The 25,883-nt window shown below is 44.1% G+C and overlaps 1 long non-coding RNA gene across 1 annotated transcript; it reads left to right on the plus strand.

The window, feature by feature from the left end:
- The first annotated feature begins 1,582 nt into the window (after positions 1-1,582).
- On the plus strand, positions 1,583-5,531 carry LOC112947795. Its single transcript, XR_003249477.1, has 4 exons — positions 1,583-1,672; positions 1,778-1,885; positions 2,080-2,174; positions 4,446-5,531. It is a non-coding gene; the product is annotated as an uncharacterized LOC112947795 (long non-coding RNA).
- The last annotated feature ends 20,352 nt before the right edge of the window (positions 5,532-25,883 follow it).

A 25,883-nucleotide genomic window follows, 5' to 3' on the forward strand; every position in this document is an offset into this window, starting at 1 on the left:
GTATAGAGTATTAATACACACAAGGATTAAAAAAAAAAAAAGAATAAAATTGGCCCTTTTCATCTGTTTACATAATAACAATAATTTYGAGAGATGAAAGAAGTGTATAGGCCATCCCTGCCCACCTAAGAATTTGAAAGAAAACATGGGAAAATTGTGGTATTTGCAGTTTTTCAGCTCAGCTTTCAGATTTTTTCCTTTAAGGTTAATCCTGGGATAGAATGAAGCCATCAACACCACCGTGGGCTTCACCAAGTGAAGGTCTCCCCACTTTGGATTTTTGTTTATCTCAACTCTTACTTKCAGGAAGCATCAAAGACATTTTCGGAAAATTGATAAAGAAAAATGATTATTATGAGAGAAAAAAGCTCTCTAGGACTCCAGTGCGCACAGAACGTGAAAGGTCAGGCAACTCAGGAACAGACAAATTAAATATACTTTCCCCTTCAGCTTTCCAAGAAATCCTCTGCAGCCACAGAATGTTTCAAGGCTTCAGGAAAATCACATGGAAATTTTAGATGCATTTTAGAAAAAGGACTTATTTAAGTGCCTTCTCAAGAGCACTCGAATATTGCTCTGATGTAGTCCGATATCTTTAATCCACTAGAATAGAAATCAGTAGAAAAACAGCGCACACGGCAATTATCTGATTATCCATCCTTATGTGAATGCGTAACAGAAACGGAGCACTTGGGAATCCATCCCGTGGCCTCCCTTTCCTGTGGCAGGCTTGTAATCCAATAACATCYCATGCTTAATATCAAATGCATGGTCAGGAACAAAATCTCTCTGCAGTGGCCAGGAAAAGGAATGACCATCACTCTGCCAAAATCAAAGAGGGATCCATGTTCAGAAATTTTTATCATATTATCCAGCAGACCTGGTGCCAATGTTGGATATTTTTAATATTGCACTATAACATAAAAAAAGCTCTTGCAGCTACARTTAGCCTGGATAGATGAGAGTCCTCCAGCAATTGTTCCCAAGCGATTCCTGTTTTCCAGCTTCCTTTTTGTAGGGCATGCATAGCTAACCACATTTCTACAAGCAAGTCAAAGTCCATCTGAGGGTCAACTCATTCTCTATGCGAAACTGACCCAATTCTAAGTCTGCATATATAATATTACTGAAATTTGCCTTTTGTTTTCATCTGTCTGGAACATGAAGACCTTTAGTCTCTCATCTTCAGTTACTGTTCTTCTTTTCTCATGGCTTCTTGCCAGGCACAATAGTCTCTCTCACATAAGCTTTCCGCACCCAAGGTCTTCTTTCTGGTATGCTGCTTAATATCATCATAATCTTTACTAGTTTTCATGAGCAACACTCCAACTCCAAGTGTCTGACCTTTGCCTCAGAGATCCTTCATTAGCTAATTGCCCTTGGCTCTCAGGTGGAATGTATTAAGCCATTGCTCATTCTCTCCCCACCTGGTTTGCAGCAGYAACACCAGCTGCATCATCTTATCCATCTCACTCCATGTGTCTTTGCCTTCCCCTTCATACCAGCAGTCGYGGTGGCACCAACCTTTATAAAATGGCCTTTGCTGGAGTGCCTGACATTTGCTTCTGCTTGGTCCAATGCTTTTTCTATGTATGTTTTACACYAGGGTCCTGATGATTTTGCAGCTTGGGTGGTATTTGTGGATCCATTTTCTGCCTATCTAATCCAAAGGGTGAGTGTTTTATTAGGTGCTAAGAATAGGCATGGGTGAAGAGAGGCAAATTCTTGCTAGTTCCACAGCCAAACCCACACCGATTTCTTTATTTCAYCCTAATAGGTGAGAATTGGGAGTTCCTGGGTAAGATTATCTTCTACTGCTGCCTCTCTACATTGCCAGTACCATGGAGATCCAAACTTCAGCTGAGCCCTCACCAGCTGTCTGAAGGTGAAGCAGAGATGATCCAATGTGTTAAAGACCAAAAATCAATGTGGCACAAATGTATTTATGCTAACTAGGGAGGGGAGAGAAGCGTAATTGCAAACACCACTAAAATAGTTTGCTAATATTATCCTGTTTAATGATGGAAATCCCAAATCCCAAGCAAAACTGAGCATTTCTGCTGCTGTAACAAAATGCAGATGGCACACCCTGATTGCTGCAGCTTCCRGATTAAAAATAGAAGAGAAAGATTGACGGATGCTATTGCTTTGTTCGTATAAAGCTGAATGAAACTGTAAGTAGAACCCACTTACTTTTCTGTGCTAGGAAATAAGCCTTTTAAAATGTGACTCATGGAACAAAAAACATCTGCAAGGGATGGTCTCTTTAGATCCTTGAAAAAAGTCAGCATTTTATGAAACTATATTGTCTGCTGATGTTTTCTGCTTTTGCAAAGAGAAACTTCTGTTCTGCATTGCTTAGATATTAATGYCAACACTGAACTTTGCCAGAATTTGGAGAATGGGATCTATTCTTTAATGGGCATCTCTAATGTTTTTTCAAACTGAGATCTGCTCGTATCCCCAGGTAAAGGTTGTAAGTTCTCTGTGAAGTAGGAGAGAAATAGTTTTTCTAGACAAATTTCTAGCAGAAATTTGCTTTTGGGAGATTGACTTATCCAAGATTACACCATGTGGCAGAGCAAGTAACAAGGCAGATTCAGACCACTTAATTCCCAGACCCATGAACTTTTCCTAGGCATAGGGAAGGACGCCTAGTTGTAGAATATCCTGCTTTATTGTTGGCCAATTAACACTGAGAAAAAAAATCAGAGAAAATTAATGAATCAATAGAACCAGAAGTTGATTTTTTTTTAAAAAAAAGCTCTGCCTCTAATCATAAGAGGAGAGGAAGGTGACACAATGGTTTCTCTTGCAGTATTCTGTTTTCYTTTAAATCATAGCAGAATTCACATTCTGCAGGAATACAGCAGATTAGGCATGTCTTATTTATACACTATTTATTATAATAATTTCATTTAAACACTCACGAAGACTTGTTTTCATAACCATCTGCTTCCAAACAGAAACACTACTGCAATTATTTAGGAAAATGTATGATCTTTCCAGCTTTCACTGGTCTTAGAGGGAAGAAAAAAAAAAAAGAAATAATTGGATGGGAAATGCCTTCCAGTGTGATTAGTATGAAAATATAGTCTATTTATACTCTGTTAATCAGAGGAATACACTGAAATAAAGTTCATAGTCAAACACAGAGGAATGTCATCTCTGACAGTCCAAATCTGTCAACAAAATGCATTTCTAATTATTTAATTTCTAATTAATTATTTAATACCAGACTGTACAGAAAGGTCATCCACATGCCTGCTAGGATGCAAGCTCTGTTAATCAGAAATCTCAGGGACAAAGTCAGCCTTAGACTTGGGTGAACGGGGACAAAGTAAACTTTTTTATATATTTACAAAGGATGTGCTTCTTAATTTCAGATATCTAAAATTTAGCCCATTTAAGCTATTTAAGCTCATTTTCTAGTTTCTCTGTGGAAATCCACCATCCTTTTCTCCCACTGTGTGCGGGACAGAACTCATCCTGCAGCCTTGGGTGTTTATTGGCCACCTAAACTAGGGAAAAGGGTCTCCTGACTTTCACTGTTGGATCAGGTTGTCTCAATGTGACTTGGGATTCAATAAGTGCAAGATCTGGTCCACTGCAAGACTTGGAAAAGCAAGACATGGAGAGCCTGATGACCCCTCATAATTTTGTGTGGGGACCTCAGTGCTCTTGAGGAGGTTTTGGGGGGTTTCCTGGCTCTCATGAGGGTTCCCAGCCTCAACAGTCACTCACGGGCCACAGGAGGAGGATGTGAGTCACGGGGACAGCAGGAGCAGGGCAGACAAGGGGTTTCCACGGGTCACGCTGACGGAGGGGCGACATCAGCCGGACGTGACCCGACTGAGATCCGCAGCGCAGGAGGACACGTGTCCAGAGGAGTCAGCACGGGATGCTTGCGCAGTCCAGCTGAAGGGTTCCCTGAAATGCGTTCTCACGAGGGACCAAAAAACTCCTGTCCTTGCAAACCGTGGGTCATCTGGTTGGAGCGAGCTGCTGTGAGTGGTGGTGGTCCTCAGTGACCTCCGTGGTGTCACCTCAGTTACATCCCCATCAGCAGGGACACCAGCAAGAGCAAAGCTGAGGAGACAAAGAAAAGAGAAGGAGGCCAAGAACTCCTTGTCCATGCGTGTCCACCTCTCTTGCCTCACTGTGCATTCTCCTATTTCAAGCCTTGATTTCTTGATTTCTCAGCTTTCTAGCGTGCTGGTGTCTAGCACCTTTGATTTCAGGTCTTTCTGCGCCTTATTTCCAAACCCAGATTTACTCTCCTCCTGCAAGAACGCAGTTTGTTCATAGATATTTTTCTTCCCAGCCAGTTCCTTATTCAGGCAACTGGTTTCCCCTTTCTCTCTGCTCTCCATGCTCAATAAAAACAAAAGCCCTGCTTTTGTGTGCTGGCAGAAGCCTCACTTCTGTTTTTTACTTTCATGCAGAGCTGTGTCTTCTCCAGCAAAGYGAGAAACTGCAGAGCCTCCCACCCTGGTGAGATAGTCTAGGTTATCCAATGGATCTTTCCATTCAGGGGGATGAAAACTGGACTTTTACCTTGGGAAACCTCAGTTCCTTCTTCCCTCAGACAATCCCCAATGAGATCCTACTCTGAAGGGTGAGTATTAAGGGCATCTGTGCTCAGGGTGGTGGAGGACAAGTGTCCTCACGAGGTCCTGCACAGCCTAGCAGATGCAGGGCTGAGGTGGGACATCGCTCCAGGCAAGCGGCAAAGAGAACAGAAATATCAGCTGAAAACAAAACGTCCCTGGAAAAGARCTCAGAATTTTTAGACAACCTCAGTTGGATTCTTTAATCTCGTTTTTCTTTCGGTCTGAAAAATCCCCCAAGTGAGAATTGTGGCTCAGGCAAACAAAATAGTTGCCCACAACTCTGCCTGCGAGTCGCTCGGAAAGCAGGGAATGCTGCAGAAATCCGAGCTGTCGCTCTTCCAGGAATTATATTCGACCATTTTTGAACACCCTCTGCTCCACCGCAGACACCGCGATCTGTACAAACTGTGTGTGTTTTGGCAAAAATAGAACAATTCCTGCAAAACAGATATTAAGCACACTTCTCAGCTAACAAAAGAGCTATCAGCATGTGTCAAAGTAATAGAGAGGAAAGACATAAGGAAATGGCACTAAGCTGGATAGCATTCTTAGCAGCTAATTGGATAGCAGGAACCCAGACTTGGGGCAGTATCCTTGGTTTTTAAAATGGTGCATGGAGAATTAAGCATTAATTGGAAAGRGAGTCATCACAAAGCAGAAAAAGCAAACCCTCACGCACCGCTATGAAAATGTAAGTTTAAGAATAGTAACAGCCAGCAGAGATATAATTAGGTTCACTTGTGGCCTTATCTGCAAACTGTGCTGAACGTGGAGTCGTTAAAAGAAATCCCACAGCAAAAGAGAACGCCTGCCCCGTACTAAGCTCTTTAAATGCTGTACCGTAATTAGGCTTACAGATGTTTTAAGGATATGCATGCAGGAATCGTCAGGTCTTTAATTATAGGTAGACCTGTGTGTGATGCACTTTGCTCTGCTGAAATACGTCTGTGAGGACTGGAGAGCGCTGGCAAAGTCTGCAGCCTTCACCAGGAGCAGGGCTGCGGGTTAAAGATCACATTCATGCATGGGAGAAAATGTTACGTGTGGAATTAAGATGCATTGGCAAGAGCATCATCATCATCATCATCATCATCCTTAATGGGCCAGTTGAATAAGACCAGAGAGCTAAGAGGCTAGGTAAATGATGTCATCTCTTTCTCCAAAACTGGATGTCTCTCAAGCTTTACCCACCCAGCGAATGCCCTGGTGCTTTTTTGTGTCTTTTCACCTTGCCCAGCCTGGCAAAGCACATGTAAGAGAGACAGAAGACCAAATTTTGTTCCATTTGGTGCATTTTTTTTCCTGCAGATTGTTTCTTGCACTAGTGAATGCGGTACCAGGGCATGGGGATGGAGAGAAACACTGTGYCAGTTCTGGCATTCCTATGGGCAGCTCTGCCCTCTCAGTGCCACGGGAGCACAGAAGGGACCAGGCAGAACTGGGCAGGCACTTTCCTYCAGTTTTGCATTGTAAAATGGGGAACTCGGCACACAATGCATTTGTTAAGAGGATTAAGTACTTTTTTTAAAGCAAAATCTTCATAAACACCAAATACCATCCAAGTGTCAAGAATTTATTGCTCCCATTAAAATGTTTTTTCCCTTGGAAAGCACTATGAGATCATGATTTTCCCCTCTCTGGGGCAGCCATGTGACTCACAGATTTGGCAGGTACCTCCTTATCTTGCAGAGAAAGAGTCTGATATACGAACAGACTGACTTCCCTTGCAGTTGACTTCCCTGTTAGCCAAGCGCTCCTTGTGGAAGAGGAGCTGTGATGCCAGGTGCTTTCAGGAGCTGGATGCTGTTGCTGCATGGTTGGGACTGGCTTCATCCTGGGGATTAGAGATGTCCCCACAGGGCGAGATGCTGTGGTCAGGGCAGCTGCTTCTGTGGTCTCAATGCAATGATGGTTTTGTAGAAGGGATGCTGCTCCGGAACGAACTCGCTTTCCCAGATTTAAGGCTGGAACTGGAGTTACAAGTCGGGCAAAGGGAAAGCAGCTGAATGCCATTGYTTTATGAGGAAAGAAGGTTTTGCATTTCTGGGGTTTCTAGACAATAGAAGTCTTGTCTGGTCGGCCAGGCTGCAGTGGGGAAGCAGAGCCAGAGCAAGCAAAGTCCCGAGCTTGCTCACAGCGACACAAACACCATGGGTGGCACGAGGCTGCTTCCTAGCYGTGGAAAACTCAGGTGGCAATCGCCACATCACTGGAAGGAGGAGCAGCAGTGAATGGCATCGTGCTTGAACTTGTGGTGGATCCAGGAGGAGGCAGCTGAAGTTCAGCGCGGTTTTCCCCCCGCCGCTTCACTGTGAGAGAGTAAACGAATAAACAGGAAGGAGCTGCATGTGGCAAGACCACAGTGGATGGAAAGAAGACGCAGAAAAGGTTAAAGGATGGTTAACAAATTTAAATATGAGCATTTCCAGACTCTCTTGGAAGTGGATGAAAGACACTGATGTGCTCTGGGCTACTCTCAGTGTTTTTGGTTCAGAGTTGAGAGGTGCATTATGTAAAATATGCTGTCCTGTAACTGGTTCACTATTTCCTGACCATATCTAACCAGTTCAAGGGGTTTGCCATAGTGATGTTTATCGATAATTTGTCATCAAGGCCATGTCTGAGCTTTAAAGCTCCTCAGCCTAACTTTCTAACTAGAACTGTACTACCTATTGCTAGCAGAAAGTCTTTTAATGGCAAAGAGATGTGTTAAGTGCATAGTATGTGAGAGAGCACAGGGACTGATTTGTGCTCAGAACTACTGCCTCTACTGCTTGAGGTCTTGCTGGGGATGGTGCACTGAAAAAGGGCAGAGAAAAGTCACATCGGTGCCTCTCTCATGGCAAACTGAGCGTGGTCACTGTTTCTGTTCCTCATACACTCAGAAATACAAAACCAGTATCGAAGCACCTGCAGTTCAAGACATATTTCCCTTTTTTGGTTCATGTCACTAGTAGTTTTAACCTTCTGTCCTTTTTGCCAGACAGTGCTGTCTGGTRTTACCTAGCCAGCTGTAACACTCTACACCTAGCATGGTTAAATCTTCAGGAAAAAGCTGAGATGGAAGCACAGAAGATAAWTCATTTGTGATCCAAACAAAGTCTTGAATGAGGCCCTAAAACCGATGGCAAACAAGAGAGGCCGGTTGTTTCACTGGATGAACATGTCTTCTGGCCAGGTGCTAGTCCCAGAATATGTAGAATACAGATTTGGTTCTCTTATTCCCCAAAATTCAGGTTACATGAGAAAAACATACTTATCGATCATGGAAACAGCTCTGAGATGGAGCCCACAGAGAATGGGGCTACATTGGGGCTTTCTTTCTACAAAGAAAACCAGTTTAAGGACAACAGCTATGAAATTTTCCTTTTCCTACTCATTTGGGAAGATATTGTTTGGAGTATCACCACACTCATGAGTGACACAGAGTTACGTATGGAAACATAGAAATAGGTGGGCATTTTAGTTGTTCTTGGCTTGGAAGATAAGATGCTCTCTTCTATGTAAAGATTTCCTGTGAATTTTCACTGCAAACATCTCTCCACTTTTTCAAAATCAAGAAGTTAGTCCTATGGGACTTCTAAATTCAACTCCATCTCTAATTTTATCTTCAAACCTCGAAATTCATAGGATATGAAATGGCAGAGCCATAAAAGGCCTGCAGGGTTTCAGGCCCCAGCCTGTGCTCTTCAAAGCTGTGCCAATTCTGTCTATTCTCACATGACTTTTCATGAAGGTTAATTGAACCCTCACTTAGAAAGCTTCTGAAGGCAYGGGGAAAAAGTCTAAAAGTTTGGGTCCAACGTCAAGCGAGCTAGGAGGGCTTCGGTGGAAACTTCAGAGCTGACAGCTCTTGCAGATACCACCTCATGTTAGACTTTTTCTGGAATTTCTGCCCCTTCCTCATTTGGATGCAGCCTGCAGCCAGCTGAATGGGGAATACAGCCAGATTATACAATAGCACTACTAAATTCCTGCTCCTTCCAAAAAAAAGTTATCTTTAGTTAAATAGGTTTTCTTTTCCTTGTCTCAGCCATCATCTTTGCAGTGGCCATATTATTTTAGCCCCGATGGTCTAGAGTTTATGTAATGTAATGGCTTTTACAGGAAGGGAGATTATCTTTTATTGGATCACTGAAAGAGGAGAGAGGAGCACCTGGGCATGCAGTCCCACAAGTGCAGAAARGATTTACTTATCTGGAAGCTTGTCCTTTTTGTCCAGCTTGGTCAGTTTGTCTGATAAAAGGCATTCTCCTTGCTAAGCTTGCCACCCCTGAAATACTACCGAAAAGTCTAGATTTCCAGTCAGGAAGTGCTCACAGGCAATTTTGGAAGAGCTGGAATGCCAGTCATAAACAAGACTTATCCTTAGGTCTCACGGACTGGGATGGGAGCAGGTCTGGGGTTGCGGCTGCAGACAGCTCAAGGCCGTTCCTTGGCAGGGTTACAGCAGCAATATTTATACAAGGATGAAGCGCGGCTTTGTCAAAGCGTTTTCACAAATTAAAAACTTTGTTTTTCCTCGCTATTATTTATAAAAGCGCTCAAAAAAAAAGAAAATAAGGCCAAACTCAGTTTCCCTATGAAAGAATTTTAATTGGTTTCCATGGCAGGACTGACTGACACTACGGGTCGTTTCTCATGAACATCGGTCCTGGGTTTCTTCTTGCTCAGACAACCGAATCGCTGCTTTCAGACAGAACTAGCTTATTACATGGCTTATCAAAGACAAAGTAACACCAAAACCCTATCATACTTAACTRTCCCGCTCCAGCTATTCAAGCACCCTTTCCTCTCCATGTTAGGCAGAGCCTAAYAGCTTTTCAGCTCCACAACTGAAGATACTCCTTTGATGGAAAGCAAAAATAAACTCTTGGGTATCATTCAAGCAGGTAGACCTGCTCCCTGGGCAACGTACTGAAAAACTTGTCTTGCTCTGCACTGGGCAGGATGAGCTCTCAGGTGACTCTGAATTTGCTCAGCATCTCCATGTAGTTATGTAGAACGGTCCCAGTCCAGCCCTTTCCACCACTGCAGGAGCCTCCTGTCATATTTAATCTCTGCTTTCTGAATATTGAAATAGGAGATTTTTTAAATTCATGGGCTTTACCTTGTGTGAGCTGTGAGAACAAAGTGAAGACAGGAAGAAGGTTTTCTTCTCACTGACAGCTCYGTGTTGGTGGCAAAAGTCTGAGGAATTAATGAGGAATTTATGCTGAGTAACCTATCTTCATTGAGCGAAAGCACAAGCCATTTTTCACCCATAATATGAAACAAATTCATTTTTGGCTTCAGGATGCTCCTTGAATGCACAATAACATAGATAAAAAATTCTTGAATTTAACTTTGGCTGCAAAAGAAAAAGGAAGTGTCTGTGTTTAAGACCTGTGGTCACACATGGGCCCTGGTTAAAGTCTGTTGATGCTGAATACTTTGCTGGCAGCTGCTCAATACATGGGAGATACACTTTATGCACCAAAGAACTGAAAAATAACAATGAACTACTAAGTTAACTCCCCTGATTGCTCTGGAAATGAACACAAGAGAAAGAAATTGCCAAGCTCGCTGAAATAAATAATCTCACATCTTTCAGAAATAAATTTGTATGCCTGCATAGACTCATAAGAGATGAAAATAGGATATTATTTTCACATGTCGTGGTAGCTGATTAGAGCTATTTGGAAAACAGAAGTTTCATTTTGTAGGAAAGACTGGAAATTCTTAATTCGTCCTCATTCCATGCTGGAATAAAAAGTTAACTCATGATGATGCAATAATCATGAAGGAGCACTGCAGTAAAAAAAATAAATGAACCCGTGAAGTTAACATCCTATTGAAACAAAATATTGACATTTTCTTTGGGAAATTAGAAAAGCCAGTTGAGACTGGTGTGGGTAGGACTTTAAACTGTTACTGTGAGGGTAACAGAGCAGTGGAACAGGCTGCCCAGGGAGGTTGTGGAGTCTCCTACTCTGGAGCTCTTCAAAACCCGCCTGGATGCCACCCTGTGCCACATGCTCTAGGTGTGCCTGCTTGAGCAGGAAGGTTGGACTAGATGATCTGTAGAGGTCCCTTCCAACCTTAAATATTCTGAAATATTCTGAAATATTCTGAAACACTGGTTCCTATCATCTTTTGCGGACTATGATATATGGTCAGCTTGATGCTGACATATTGTGCTAGTGAAAAGACATCTCTGAGGAAGCCTAGGATCTTTTTAATCCCAATCCCACTCCCTCTATTCAGTAGGAAACTCTCTCTGGATGTGTGCACATCTGGTCTGAGCACTGAAATCCTACCTTGGCCTTGCAATGAAGCAGTGGTGGAAATGGTGGGAAGCGCTAGGGAAGGAAGTCTGCTGTAGACAGGTAGAATCACATCCCASAGAGTCCATTTTGCTTCCGAGCTCTTTTGAGAAGCTTCATACATTTATCCTTGCAGACAGAGTYAGAAACGCATGGGGCTGTCAAAAACGAACTCAGATGTAATGTTGTATCTGTCACCATCTTGGTAGAGTTTAGATACGATTGAGAAAAAGAATTTGTTTCCTTGGTTGCAGAAAATTGCTTATTTTACAAGGTGCCACGGAGAGCGTTATCTACTTCAGATTTATGGGGGAAAGACTTTAATAATGCATTTCAGCGGCAGAGGAATATTTGTTTTATGACATACTTTGCAGAGGGGTAGTAGGCTCAGAGATGCGCTGCATCCTGAAAATTAATGGTGTGCGTGTTGATGGGCTGGGATATCACCTGCTGCAAGGACAGGTAGGAATTGCAAAAAAATAGTTGGCAGCTGGTGCAAGCCGTCCTGGCAGGAAAATGTGGCTAAATCTGGGCTAACCCTACGGAAGGAGAGAGGTTTTGTGAGCACACCTGAGAACAGCATTCATTTGGGTGAGCAGAGCATGCCATGGGTCCTGGGAAAGGGCAGTCCTGGTCTTCAATTTGCAATCTGGGGTAAAATACAGTGAATTCTAGCACTCTGCTTAGTGTGAGCAGCATCTCTATGTGCAGAAATGCCATTAGCAGCAGCTGTGGGGTTTATGGAAGAAAAAGCTATTCCTGCATGACAGATGTCAGATAGGGCCTTGCAAAGTATTCTGAGTCCCAAAATCATCAATATCTGAAAATAACACTGAGACAGAAAAAGCCTCTCAAGCAAATTCAGTGAGGGTGAAAACAGTGCTGCTATTTTTTTATACTAAAAATCAGTAACSACTTTCGAGTTTGTAGGAATCTGGAGATATTTGTTGTCTAATGAAGAGCGTCTGGAGGCCGACGACCCACACCTTGGGTTTGTTGGGATGAGAACAGATCCCGCGGAGMCGCGACACCAAAGGCTGGGAGCCTCGCCAGGGGAGGTCGTGGAGGCCATGCCGTGGGGAAGGTAATTAGGCCRCTAATTAGAGTCTTAAGTGGAGACTGGGGAAAGAAGAATGTTTTACAGTGCAAAAAAGGAAGGGGGGGAGGAAATCCGCAGCACGCTGTCCTAAAGGCATTAGTGTTTTCTCGAGGYACAGCCCACCGCATGATCCCCGGGACGAGCCAAGTTCTGACTTAGAGGASAAGAGGTCTGAGCAGCTGGCAAGGAGACCTGAGGTCCCTGCAGCAACAAGAATGCTCTTTTTACAGGAGAGAAATCCAAGATCTCTTTTCAACGTGTAGGTAGTTAAGGTAAATACTGCTTCTCTCCATGCGGATCTAGCAGAWGATGTTGATAAATGTCTCTTCCCTGGAGAAAACTGAATAGTCCCCAGTGGGCTTGGGAAGAGCGTTGGATGCACATCACTGGAGAGCTGGTGGTGAATTCCCAAGGTGGCTGGAGGACGCGGGATCACAGCCTCATGAAGCTCTGCTTGGTGTCATCGCCACCCCTTCGCATCCTGGTCACATCTAAGAATTGTCCCTCTTTCATTTCTTAGGCTCAGTGGTCCAGTCACCCACAAACACCAACCTAAGCCCTTCCTCACCCTTCCTCACCATTCTGGTTGTTATCACTAAAGAGATCACCCCGAAAAGAATTTCTACATATATTACTGATTCTGCCAGGAAGGATCAAAGATAAATCTCTCACATGAAGAGAGAATTCAAACAGTGAGGAAAAAGTGAAGGCACTTGGGGCATAAAATGGAGGTGTCATTTTTGCCATGGTTCTTCACCTCTGTGCTTTATCATGTTGGTGTTCTTATTATTTGAAGGAACATCTCATATATAGGTAGACACTTCCTGTCATATGAAAAAGGCAGCAAAAGCTACTCAAAGCTTTAAAAGGAAAGATGGGAAGAGTTTAGAAAATGCAGAGCAGAGGACTGTTTGAAAGGTATGTATGGAAAGTATATCACCAGTGATGCTGAAAAATGAGGATTTGGGTAAAAACTGGTAATGGGGAAAACTGGTAGCCAAGGAGGCACTTTTATCTACTTACCCCTTGAAAAAGGAGCTGTGTACACATCGAGTTGAATGCACAGTCTATATGTGAAACTGTGGGTCTTACCACRTGGCATGCGTGGTGCTGGTGGCAGAAATCCTACCATGGGTGGCCATCAGCAAGAGCACCAAGCCAACAGCACACAGTTTATCCCAAGAAAGAAATATTATTTGGCAGCGGAGTTGCTCTGGTTGGATCTTATTGAGAATTAAGCTATTTTGGAGTTTTCACCCAATTGAGTCAGGATGATAGAGGTGACTAATATACCATAGGTGACTTATGATATATCAATATAAGTGACTATCTCATAATTTAAGGTAGGAAAAGGGGAGTTTTGGGATAAGCAGGAGGCTTTGGAGCTGCTAACTGCATAGCTGGGCATTGCTGCKAAGCGGGGACTGGTGCTTGCTGATGTTGAGTTGGAAGAAGCAACACTTCTCATTCCCTGTGCTTGGAAGGAAGCTTCCCGTTGGGCTGCAGGGAATGTGGCATCCATGCTCTGCTCTTTCCCTTGTTTTGGGATTGGTGCATGAAAGGGTCTCCACAGGGAGCAGCCCTAGGACTCTCCCTCACCAGAACTGGACACACAACGTTGATGAACCCAAAGTGCTTGTGACTGGAGCAAAAAACCAACGGGATGGAAACGTGATGCTTTAATTAGAGCTGTCACATCAGCTAGGGATTGTTTGGCTTCCTTAAGGACAGGGAAAAGTGGACAGTGAGGAATTTCTCTTGCAGGAGACCCTCACCATAGCCCAGATTGAGCTTCYGATGGGCTGGGGCAAACAATAATTGTCAGTGGCCAATTCCTTCAAACGGAAACTGCATGGCAGGTCCAAACAACCAGGCAAACTGTAGTAATTTCCCAGAAACAGATTCCTCACTTTCTCTTGGAGGATGAATATGCAGAGCACTCCCAAGTGCTGATAAGGCAGTTCATGCTTTCCCTGATATCTTACCTCTTTTTTTCCCCCTGTAACTGTGAASTTGTTGGGAGGAATAAAAAGAGACAGAAATCTTTATTATTTTTCCTAAGGGATCCCTTGCATTCTGCTTTGCCATGCTCCATCATATTACCAATTTTCACTGTACATGCTTTTAATAAATACTTATTGTTATAAAGTCGATAACACTCTTATCACATTAATGACTTTGCAAATGAAAATGAATTTTAATAAACTTAACAGTAACCTTGGTATAGAAGAAAACTGCTAACCGGGAAATTTCTTGTAGCTTTATGGTACAGGAAATCTTTTTTTTTTTCCCTATCTCTATTATTTTCTGCCATCATTAAAAAGGAAAGCATATGAGATAGGAAAGCCAATATATGTGACAAAGATGCAGTAAAAAAAACCTACAGGAAAGCCCAGGGTCGGATGATGGGACTGTCCCATCTGTGCCCCAGCCCACCCRAGGTGCCTGCACCGAGAGCGGGTTGTTCTCTTCATCTCCCCTGCTCTGACGGACACATCCAGGATTTCCAAAGGTCTCTGCAGGTTCCCAAATATTTTCCTTGTTTTTATGGAGGCTGCATTTAGTGGAAGCACAGGAAACTAAGCATCAAATCTTTTTATTTACTTTTACTACAATGTACACTCTACTGAACAGAGAATTCCTATAGGAGCAATTTGTACTCACTAGTAGTATGTTCTACAACAGAAGGAATAATCCATTACGAACAAAAAGCTCACAAATAGATGCTAGACTGTTAGACCCGAGCCAAACTGCTGCAAATGCWTCAAAGGGAAGATTTCAAACACTAAGCAAAGATATTTTAAATTTTAAAGCGCAGAGTTTAAGCGAGGTTAAACCTTGAGGTTTTTACATCAAAAAAAACCAAACTGATAATTTTAATGTTATTTTCCTTACTACACTGAACTCTGTCACATTGCACATTTGCTTTTATAGTTGGTGGACATTTTTAGGCACCAAGGCATAAATTTAACAGAATAAACAGACATGGAAAAATCTACAGATGGCAGTTGCGGAGTATTGGTTCTGATAGTGAATTTAACACTAGGGTTTCCTGGCTTAGCAGATGGCAAACCTCAGACCTGACATTGCATTGATGTAGCTTTCTTCAAAGTCATTTCTGGGTGGAGACAAGGTACGAGGTCAAACTCATGGGGAATTTGCATGATGCTGCTGCGTTCTCCAGAAGATTGACTGTAATAATGAAGCCCCASTTCATAATATATTTAAGTAGCCATGTAATTCATCTCCTCACAGGTACTTGGCATTGTTTTTTCCAGTTAGGTGAGGGTGGCTGGGTATTACATGGGGCAAAAGGTATCRGCAAAGTCATGAGGGATCCACAACGAAGACAAATTTATTGCACTCGATAGCCTAGAACATGGTTATGGATTCCTCTAACTCTGACTGCTAAATGTAAATCAGAAGGTAGACATAAATAAGAAAATGAGCCCCTATTGCTGTGGAAATGTGCAGTGAGTAGATGAATGGCCCCAGGAGGGCTTTGTAAATAGTGCAAGAGCTTGACGCGGCTAGGAAAATAGCCTTGTTTTCCACACCGCTGTTGCAGACTTGTTAGTGTTAGTTATAAAGGAAATGCAGGTTCATTTTACAGGAAAACACCASTTCTAGGGTGCACATGCAGCTCTCTGCACTGGCGTTGCTAATCCCTCTCCCTCAACCACTTTGATCCAAAATAGTCCTCAAAATGCAGGCTAAGCCCTCTCACTAGTCTCTATGTCACTGTCATTTTTCTCGTTTTTGTGCTGCTGTCACGGCCCCGAGCAGCCTGAAGCCACCAGTCGTTGTCTTCAGCACGGGAGGGAATGGAATAAATTCGAACTGATCTCAGGATATCACAGCAAGTGGAGGTGTGAGGGCAGATGGCCAGGCTCCCAGTGTGATTGAGCGTGGCAGTGGAACCTTGGCAAGGTAAATGCAGTGGCAGTTGCCCACAGCTATCACGGTCATTTTGCTCTCCAGAAATATTCAAGGAAAATAAGTATACCTTGTGATATGAGTGATATGAAATCATAATTGGAACCTTGTGATAACGAGTGATGCTGAAATGCAGAAGGTCTTGGTTCAGTCTGGGCTCCTGAGCAAAGCACGCCAGTTTATGGGATGGGGAAATCATTTGTAATGTGGATTTAATTCATATCATCAACACAAGGGTTTGACCGCTGAAAAGGAGGTTTTTGGGAATGGAGGCTGATTTCTGTGCCAGTCCTGCTCTGTGGCACACACTCACAGATTGCATTTTTGAGCTCAGAAGTGGATATTTAGACCCCCAAATGCCCATTTGTGCATAATGTTGAAACCTATTCAAGGTTCACCTCACACCTTATTGCGAGGCAGGTACCTAACGACAGGGAAAATGRGGATGGGAGAAGCAAAGTGGCTTGCTGAAGAGCACGTAGCGGCAGTCTGGAGACTGGGAGCAGAGCTCCGTGCTCCCGGCTGCTTGATCCTYGCACTAATGAATACTAATGACTCGCCCTGTTGATAATTGATAGTGCTCTGGCCGTGCTTAGCACTTCTAAAGTGCAGCTGAAGTAGCAATTCACCAAATCCCTGAGGAAAGACGAGGTCTTCATCCTGTGGCCAGCTCAGCCCTGCATCCCTGTGAAGTCACTGCAGATAATCTGGTTATTCGCCCAAGCAACACTAAGTGTGGGGTGGCTGTGGGACAGGGGATCACAAGAGGATGAGGACCCTGACCCTTCGGGTGACTATTTAGGGTCCTCATTTAGTCAGCAGGGAGAAGCAGAGGTTCAGAGCACCTGGACCAGCTGCTCTTTCCTGCTGCGAAGCCTCTGGAGAGCCTGGACATGGGAACACCCTTCCTTAATCACTTGCTACTGCTGCTGTTTTGCAGGTGGGTGAGCTGGGAAGGACAGGACTGCTCTAAATGAAGTGAGCTGCCCACGGTGGTCAGACCCCCAGCAAAACCGCTGGAAACGTGCGTGGGAAAAAGAGAAAGCAACGACGAGCRAATCTCAGGGGAACATATTCAGCCTGTGAAAATCCCGAGAAATACTATCGGAATATCTCGAAGCGCTCTGGCAATATGCTGCGAGGCAGGAGCGCTGTGTAGGAAACGGCCAGAGCTTGTTCCACCAAAGTAATTTCTCATGCGAGACCACGGGAGTCACAGGAATTGGCCGTGCACCAAAGTGCCTGATTCAGCAGATCCAGCTGGTGTGCGGAGCGCTGCCGCTGCGTCCCCGCGCTCCGGCACCGGCACGACGAGGAAGGAAGTGCAGGCTTATGGCTGCAAGAATGGCAGGGTGTTAACCATGGGAGTGGAAAGGCATTGGAAAAATATGTRTATATACATATATGTAAAGAATAGATAACATAGGCATGAAATTCAGCCCTCCCATGCTATACTGTTAGCCTGAAAAGTAGGGGATAAATTTCAGCTCTCTGCTTTCTGCCATCTCTGCTGCTCTTCCTAAGATTAAAATTCTGTTGCAACTACAGTAGTCTTTGAAAATTATGATAATTATCATAATTACTATACCAAAAAGTGTTGGTCAGCCCCGCCACTATGGGGGTGATGGAGGAACGATTGCAAACGGCAACAACACTGCAATGAAGCATGAGTTAGCAATAAGTAAATAAATTAATAAATCAAAAGGAGTGGGGGAGGAATGTTCACTTTTGCTGAACTTTCACAGAGAGAATAATAGCTGAAGAAAACATTTATCATGATGTCAGAGAGACTCTGTGTGATTTATCTGTGTGTTCATGGCTTGCATAACTTGGCAGGTAAATAGAGTTTATCTGCCTTCATATTTTCCATGTAACCTAATAGCCTAATAGCACCAACCTGTTCAGAAATGCGGCTCGCCGGGGCCGGGGACCCTGGGGCTAAGGAGCAGAGTGAGCAAGATTCACGCCACATATGTGGGACAATTCTGGGATTTTCAATACTGAAACCCCTGCTGATGGTTGCAAGGAAGATGCAAGCAGGACTGAGGAGCAACGTATGGAAAGGAAGGAAAAATAGAGCTCAAAGGGAAAACATCTTAGAAAATACGGAAAATATGACTTTTTTTGAGTCAGCTAAGGGAGTGAAGGTGCACGTGTAGCCCAAGCACTTGCCAGAACCCATCCCTGAACTCATTTTAAATGCTTCACTTTGCATGCAGGCGCAGAGGGGGAGTGATAAACGGTGTGGAAGGGGAAGCCCGGCGCGGCGGAGCGTGCGTGTGGTGGCCCAGTGACCTACAAATCCCTCCCGGCGGTGYGGAGGAGCCATACATTATCATATATAATAGACCTGGGCAGCAGTGCCTGCAAGACACCTCACCTTGGGGAATGGATGAGGGAAACTAAGGATCTCCAGGAGCTCCCCAAGGGTTTTCCAGGTGTGAAGATGGGGCTGGTTGCATTGGGAAGGATGGACTTGGGCTCCACCTGCCCTCAGCTTCCTCCTCCAGCTGCCACTAGAGCAACACCCAACAGTGTATGCATCATTTTTAAGGCTTCAACCCACCTGTGGAGCTAAACACGGCTGCATTAGGGTAGTTCTGAGCCTGGAGCCGTTTAAAATCCATTGCAATTGATTCCTGGCTTGCTGACAATGCTGGTACGTTGTTGAATTGGCAGCAGATAAAAGTAGCAGGAGGTAACATCTTCTTTTGCATCACTGCAAAGTGATCAGGCCTAAAATCTGACACTGAATTTTTGGGCAATTCACTGCCCCTCATGAGATATTGACAAATTGGAAGGGATTCATAGAAGCGCAGTAAAGTAATAAAGGGCCTGAAAAGATTGAGTTATGAGTGAAGATTAAAGGAATTTAATAGGTATCGCTTGGCTAACTGGTGACTAAGAGGGAAATGATACCCTCCAACAAGTACTGAGAGGACATAAATAGCACAAATAAAAAGGAATTATTTAGGGGGCAAAGGGACACATGACTGGAAATAAAAGAATGGTTTTAGGCAAAGGGAAACTGACTGAACATCATTAAAACCTAACAGAGCATTTGCTGGGAGAACATATCCTGGCACGTCTATTTCATCCCCTCTCAGAATTAATTTTTGGCTTATTCTAGGAAATATCCCACTGTCCGCAATTAAAGAGAGGATAAGGACTCCCAGATGTAGCCCAGCAGCACCATGCCCGTAGCAAGTGGGAAAACAGCAGGAAATTCTGGTGGCATCGGATGGGCACTACTACGCCCCTGGCCAGTGCCGAGGCAGGGGGCAGGATGCAAACAGGAGATCTGCATTTCAGGAATGTGTCTGTTGCCAGTTACCATGGTGAGAATAAGAGTAATAGTGCGTTTCTCTAGAACATGCACTCGCCATTAATTCCAGTGGGAATTATAACAGTATTTTACTGGGAGAACAGTCTAGGAAAAAGAACATCCCTGGAGAACAGTCTAGGAAAAAGAACATCCCTGCCTATTTTTTTTTTTTTTTGCAGTGCCAAACGATACCTCAGGGCCAGTTTTGGCATGAGGAGGAAGGGACAAGGTCTCTTTGGGTGTCTCCAAGCCCCAGCACCAGCCCATGGGAAATGGTGGCAATGCCTTTGACAGCATCAAACACCAAACTGCTGAGCCCAGCAGAGCGGTGGCAGAAGTCCCTAACTCGCTGCATCCGACAAGCCTGCTCAGCGCTCACAAACAGGCACAAACTTGTTAAAAAGGTGACACAATCCCTTACACGCTGCGCAGCGTGAGCATGGCAACCGGCAGCATCCGTGTTTATGGAGACAGGGGTCAGGAGCTCACGCGTGATGGGAAGCAAACTGCTTAGAGGCAGCTTGATGATGATTCCTCATTTCCTCCCTCTCTGAGCATCCAYGACCAGGAGAATTAAAGCCCAGTCTTGGGCTTAATGACTGTTTCTTGCTTCTCTTTCCTTGGCTGTAATTGCTCATGATAACATAATTAGTGGCTGGAAAGTGATTTATTACAGCATAAAATTTTATACTTCCCTGCCTCTCTCCGTCAGTGGTGCTGCTGAGAGGTAGTTGGCAGCTATGGGATGGGCAGACACAACCTCTGCGGGCATTGGGGGCTCAAGCTGCCACGCGCCGGAGCCAGCCCAGGGCTTTACATTTATTTTATTTGGCCTCGCAGGTAAATTATCACCCTTCACAAATCCTTCGACTGCTCAGCACCCAGTCTGCAGCCTGGATGCTCCCGTTTTCCATTTTACCAGTAACTTACACATTGTTTCTCTTCAAAGGAGACTCTTGCAAATTTATATGTAATTTAGATGCCTCTGAAAGTGATAACAGAAGTCAGAGCCGGCCATAAAAGCAAAATGTTCTCCTGTTTTTAAATGCTCTTCAGTTCTTTTTGTCACATTTAGCGCATGGTTCATTACCTCGACTCTCCCGCACTGTTGTTGCTGAGTATCAAACATGCAATTTAGGTCTCTGTGGGCTTTGCTTGCTGCCAGGGGAGCAAATACCTCCCCGGTACGGGCACGGGCACCTGCTCCTGCCGTAAGCCCTTGCAGAGACCCACTGGGGCTCGCGGTGACGGGCACGGGGGCAGAGCGCGGCATGGTCTGACAAACCTGTATAGGTGTGTATAGGTGCACATACGCTGGCCCATTTGCGGTGGGTGCTCTTGGCCGAGCCCCAACCTCGYGCTGTGTGGGGGGTGGCACCGCGGGACGTGTGATGGGGCAGCGCAGAGACACGCGCCTGGCAAAGGGGGCCCGGCGGCACGGACAGTGCCGTGTCCCGCGGGGCCCTCGTGTCCCCCCCGTGKCCCCCGTGTCCCCGCCGTGTCCCCGCCGTGTCYCCCGTGTCCCCGGCGCCGCCTCCCGGGCCGCCCGCCTCTGGGTCCCTCCCTCAGCCCCTTCCTCCTCCCACCGCCTCCTCCTCCTCCTCCCGCGGGCAGGGGCGGAGGAGGCGGCGCGGCGGGGAGGACGGTGAGCGCCGGGCGCGCCTCCTTCCCTCCCTCCTTCCCTCCCTCCCTCCATCCCTCCCTGCTTCCATCCCTCCATCCGTGCGCGCCGGGCAGAGCCCGCGGAGCCCGCGGAGCGCCGCGGAGCGCAGGTAGGTGCGCGCGCGCGCAGCGGCGGCGCCTCCCGGGCGCGGGACTTCCCGGGAAGTTGCCTCCGGGGCCGGGAGCGCCGGGAATGGGGCCGCTTCCAGTGGGACACGGCGGTGTCCCCAGCGCATCTGCTGCCTGCGCGCCCCACCGCGGAGCTGCAGCCGCGGGCGAGCGTCCCGCTGCACCAGCTCAACTTCGGTGCTGCTGCCCAGTCTTTGCTTCATTTCCCCCTTTTTTTCTCCCTATTTTTTTTTTCCCCCGGGCTGCTCAATGCAACAGCACAGCGGCGCTCCGCAGCGGAGTGGCTTTTTCTCCCGCGGGCGGCGGGATGCGCGTGCTGCGTTTCCAGGAGGGCAGCGCCGAAGGACGCGGCGAAGTTTGGCGGGGTGGAAATGTCACCGCGCTCGCGCAGGGCAGCGCCGGGCGCAGGTGGCGTGCGGACGGCTGCGCTTCTTGAATTGCCTGCAAGAAAAAAGGCGCTAGCATCTCCTGCGGAGCACCCATGTGGAGCTTGTAGTTTGCTGCCCCCCAAAAGCAGCGTATTTCGCTGAGAAAGTGACGGGCTGAACGTCAAAGTTCACCGGAGCTGCTCATCAAGAGTGAATAATTTTAAGGTCTGGCTAAAAATCTTATGCTCACATTTGTTTAAATAAGTGTCTMATTGAACTTGGCTTGATGCTAGCAATGCACTACCTGATCTCTCTCAAAAAGGGGCATTTCTGTAAATGTGAGGTCACAACATTTTATATACATCTTATTTACATATATCTATTTACATACACATGCACACACATATATTCCATGTATCTATACAAATATGTATGCATATAATAAATGCATGTATAAAAGCTAAGACCTCACATACCTACACACATGTATTTACATACATATAAAACACACGGCATGTATATGTATATATGTGTGTGTGTGTGTACAGTAAATGCTATGGAGTAGTTTTCTTGAAGCTTTTCTTTTATTTTTTATTTTTTGCCAGTGATCAAACTGTTGTCACGTGTCCCTTAGTGCCTCTCCGCTGCTGGTGCCATTTCACACTCTTGGGCATTGAGTCAAAGTATTCATCTGGCTCYTCACATGCCAAAAGAAAGAAAATCAATTTGAATGCAGAAAAGAAGCAACTATTTGTATGAAGGTTTAGTAGAGAAACTAGCCTTTTTATTTATTTATTTATTTATTTATTTATTTATTGTCACTTAAATCCTGTGGCTATCAGTGCAGCCAACACACAGCTCTGCAACTAAGAAAAAAAATAATTTTATGGTACAGAAATTGCGTTAGGAAGACACTGAGAGTGTTTTATTTGAGGGTTTGTAGCAGGCACTTGTAGTGGAGATTTACATGACAAAACACTTAATTCTGCTAATACAATGMGAGACACTAATGGATTTTATCTTCTTTGCTAAACTAAATGCAGATATCTGGAAACTATATAAATGAGATAGTTAGTGCAGTCTCTCGCATTTCAGTTATTTCATGTGGTTGAAGTAGAAGGCTGAAGTTAGATAATCCTCTGAGAGCATTAGCCAGCACTGGGCTTTATGGGCATAATCAAAGTGATACAAAGGGATACGGTTTATCTTTTAATGCTATTTTCAACTACACAAAACAATTACTGTGCCTTTCTATCCAGAAGAAAGCATAATCTTAACATGATTTTTTTTCCCTCAACTTTTTTTCTTTCTTTTTTTTTTTTTTAAATAATTATTATTCAAAAGATTTTTAGGTAGTCACTCAGTGGTAGTGATTTATGTGTTTGAAAAAGTCTGATAATGGTGCTTATAGTGCTGCAAAAAGACCGAAGAAATCACTCAAGGGTTATGACTACAGCAAGACAATAAGCAGATAAAACTGTTTTTAAAAAATGCAAACTTTTGTAAGAGACAAAGCTAATAAAGACGTATCTGCAGCCTCAGGAGAAGGAATAAACCTGGGAGAAGCAGTTTGCTAAGAATGCTAGGAAAACCACCATACATTAGATGTGTATTTGCAATATAAAATGTTTTTGGACAAAGATGATAATGTACGCGTATTATGTGCTCCATATGTCCAATTAAAATTAAGTTGTTGGAGCAATGAGGGAGAAAGCACTTAATTAAAGTACTTGATTCTGGCACCGCATTAGTAGTAAAATACCAACAAACAGGAGAAGCTGCAGGAAAAAGTAATAAAATACATAAATAATAATAAAAACAACAGCAACCCAGAACTCTGGAAGATTTCATACATGATTTTAGGAACATATAAAAGCTTTATGTTAGCCTCACTGTCCCGAAGCTAGGATGTAATGGCCTCGGAATACCAAAATTTATTAATGCACAAGAGGAAGAATCTGGTCAACTGGTACATTATATGTTAAGCTAGAAATGTGTGGAAATTGCGAAGGATAAATTTAATAGGGTATTAGGAGAATATAGCACATAATGAGGTGTGCTTGCCTGCAGGGCCATCTCCCCGCAGAGAAGATTCATCCCTTCAACAGCCTCCAAAAGGTCTTAGAAACAACACTGTTTTTGCAAGGCTATCCAGTTGGTTATTTAATATTCCTTTCCAACCTCTCGGATTTTAGCTAATTTGTCTTTTGAGTTATRAAGAGAGTGCTGTGCAGTAAAGGATACCAGTAGCAATTACTGCATGGGATACACGGTGGCATGCTTAAAAAGATTAAAAAAACAGACATTCTTGAGGACTTCAGCATTGAGTGTCACTGCTTTTGGCCCTAGGCAACTCATAGGAGCGGTTCATAAAGTAAATAATTTAGACGAAAAATTTCATAAATTATAGAACTATGAAAACAGGATCTCGGGTTGAGGATGAACTCGCCTGAGGAGCAGATAAAGATAAATCAGAATGAAACCGCTACCAGTCTTGACGTTTAGTATTAGAATTACTTTGCAAGGCTATTTATATCAGCTTTAAAATGGTTTCAACAAGAAGTGAGCTGTGTGAGGTGAGCAGGACAGGGCAATGGGAACCCAAGCTGGCGCTGCCTCCTTACAGGAAGAAAATTTGATTTGTCTGAGTAACTCGAGTCTTGGTTTTCCCCCATGTACCAGAACCTTTTGTACCCTTCCTTAAAATCATGGGCGCTGAATGTATTTTCCAAGTGTAAATGGGCAAAGGCTGCCTCTTTCTCTGACACCCCGACAGATGTGCAAAGTTTTGGTCCAGCACCTCAATGCCCTCTTGTAGGTGAGAGGAGCATCCAAAGCATCCCGAGCTCCTTCGCTCCAGAGCTTCCCCTTGGAGCTAATGCTTGGAATGCAGTTTTGGGGTAGTTTGGATAAAGTTAAGTTGTGTTAGAGAATAAATGTGGACAAGACGGTTGGCTGTGCTTAACCCTAAGCAGCAGCTGCTGTAACTCCCCAGAATCTTTAACACTGCTGGTTGCTGCTAATGAGTAGCTTTTAGCTTAAGGCTTTGCTACTTCCTTTTGGAAAGCCAGATTTCAGTAATTCTTTGGAGTGAAATATCCCTCTCAGATGTTTCTAAACCATTTGCTGCTTGTTTTTGTATACAGCTTTAAAAATTTAGTGTTTTCTTTTAGTGTGTATGTGTGAATCTGAAACATCTACTGAGTTTTGGTGTATATATATTTAATGATACCCATGAAGTATCTATCTGGTCTACACTTTTATCTTGTTTTACTAGTACATTGGATAATAAATGAAGAAAGCACTTGAAAATGTCCTCTGAAATTACAAGGAGCTGTATAAGTATGAACAATTAGTTTTGTTAGACTATTCTAATTCCTAGGGGCATTGCCAGGGTATTTTTCTAAGGCTTTTTCAGTGTTAGAAAATAAAGTGAGATTTAAAGACAAATTATGTTTGTGTTACTGAAACACAAATCCTCCAAATGTAGTTACTAAGAATTATTAACTCATGGTATTTTAATAGCCTGTGTATAACTTTAACGATTACAAATAATTGTGAAGCAGCAAATATCATTGTTTCATTTAATGATAAATGTCAGAGTTTCACCTTAGGTCCTATCAAGGCTGAGAACAGCAGATCTAGGATGAACTTGGTTAAGGAGCGATGAAAGCCCCAAGGCCTAACTCTTTATTTCAAGACTTTCATCAAAACATTATAGGAGTTTGGACAGTTTTCAATAAAAAGTGCAACATGTTGGGTTTCAGTGACGTTTTTAGTGCTGTCCTTCTGGCATCAAGGATCTTCATGTCACAATTGAATAGGAGGAAGGAATTAATTTTATTGCGTGATGTCAAACTGAAAATAAAGTTCCTCCCAGCACATCCTTCGAGGAACACTCAATGGCTTCAGGGCTGGGCTGCCATCCGCCGTCTTTCCCAGAGATATTTTTGAACTTCCTCTGCTGATAAATATGTAGAGTCTGTTTATATTTTACTGACTTGCTCTTGGATAATACAGATCTTCYTTTTTTCCCCTGAGCATTTGTTACTGAAGAAGCTGGTCTTGTGAGCCTTGAACTTGCTGTGCTAGCAATTCTGTAATTTTAGCTTTAGCTGACCACATGTGTTAATTATCCCAGAGAGGCATCTTGCTTTCCAGAGGGAAGTTTTAAGTTCCACGCTGGAGAAGTCTAGCAGGTGATGTTGGCAGCATAGGTTTAGGTACAGAAGGCTTGGATGGCTTAGATGGGACCATCGTGGAGGACCTGCAGGGCATGGAAACTGGAAAGGCTCTTTCACAGCTCTGAAGGCCCTCATCAGCACCATGAACATCATAGTGCCCCTTGTTCCCTTTCCTTTCCTTTCCTTTCCTTTCCTTTCCTTTCCTTTCCTTTCCTTTCCTTTCCTTTCCTTTCCTTTCCTTTCCTTTCCTTTCCTTTCCTTT

The sequence above is a fragment of the Nothoprocta perdicaria genome, unplaced genomic scaffold (genome assembly GCF_003342845.1).
Source record: "Nothoprocta perdicaria isolate Ctin4 unplaced genomic scaffold, notPer1 scaffold_247, whole genome shotgun sequence".
In the NCBI taxonomy this organism is placed as follows: Eukaryota; Metazoa; Chordata; class Aves; order Tinamiformes; family Tinamidae; genus Nothoprocta; species Nothoprocta perdicaria.